The sequence below is a fragment of the Pinus tabuliformis genome, chromosome 4_1, assembly GCF_031772625.1.
Source record: "Pinus tabuliformis cultivar Carrire ecotype Pingquan chromosome 4_1, CPIR1, whole genome shotgun sequence".
In the NCBI taxonomy this organism is placed as follows: Eukaryota; Viridiplantae; Streptophyta; class Pinopsida; order Pinales; family Pinaceae; genus Pinus; species Pinus tabuliformis.
Window position 1 is genome coordinate 321,878,137 of NC_142303.1, and position 1,367 is coordinate 321,879,503.

Genomic DNA, 1,367 nt, shown 5'->3' on the forward strand with positions numbered 1-1,367 from the left:
TACTCTACCCATAGAGCCTCGCTCTATTTATACCTTTCCATGGACCACGATCCATGGGCAGGTCAACTCAATTTACATTTCTTTACATTATTTTTGGGTCAACTGCCCCTTTGACTTTGAATTATTACAAATCACACTCCATGCATCTTGTGGAGCCTTTACCCTATTTTTACCCAAAATTGTGGGCTTCGAGCCCCCTGACCGTTGCGCGGTGCTTTCGCTACCCAACAAGGAGAGGAGTGAAAGAAGTAGATAAGGGTAATAGAGGAAGAGGGAGACATAAATATGGAGGTTGAAGAGAGAGGAGAGAGGGAGGGAGATAGTGAGATGATTGGAGGGCAGAGAGAGAGAGAGAGAGAGAGAGATAGATGGGGGAAGAGAGAGGGAGGTAGGAGAGAATGGGAGAGAGAGGAATGAAAAGAGAGAGGAGAGAAGGAGGGATAAAGAAATGGAGTTGGAGGGGGAGAGAGGGATGGTAGAAGAAATACATAGAGAGTGAGAAGTGGAGAGAGAGAGGGAGTGAGAAGGGAGAGAGGGGGAGAGTGTGTGTACGTTTAGGGGTGATATAAAGAGACAAAGGAGAGATGGAAACAAGGGGGGAAGAGAAGGATAGAGAAGGAGAAAGGGAGGGATATAGTAACACAATTAGAGAGAGAGAGAGAGAGAGAGAGAGAGAGAGGGAGAGAGAGGAAGGATGAGAGAGAGGACTTGAGAAAGAAGAGAAAAGACGGAGGGATACAGAGATGGAGTTTGAGGAGGAGTGAGGGAGGGAAGAACAAAGACATATAGAGTGATAAGTGGAGAGAGAGAGGGACTAATACGGGAGAGATGGAGAGATAGTGTGTATGTTTGGGAGTGAGATAATGAGACAAAGAGTGAGAGATAGAGAGAAGGGGGGGAGAAGGAAAGAGAGAGGCATATAGTAATAAAGTTGGAGAGAGAGAGAGAGAGAGAGGAAAGAAGAGAGACGATATGAGAGAGCAGATAGAGGTAGGGAAAGAGAGATGGAGATGGAGGGGGAGAGAGATGGAGACGGGGAGGGATGGATAGAGAGTTTGAAAGATATCAAGTGAGAGAACAAAGGCTTTGACCACCAAACAGGAGGATTCCAGCCTTTGTTCTTCATCAAGAAATTGTAACCAGCCTTTGGAGAATAAAGCCCTGTCTCAGCATGTGCCCACACCAGAGAATCCGGCCTGTCCTTTAATCTAACATTGGATCTTCTAAGCTCCTGAAGAAAGAGCTGCCACTCATTCCTCCAGATGATGTCTATTCCTAGCTCAGCTTCAGACTTCCAAGCCTGCCCCCAAATAGATGACTGCTCCATACTTGCAATCTGCCTTAAGCTTCTTATTCCTATATCATCC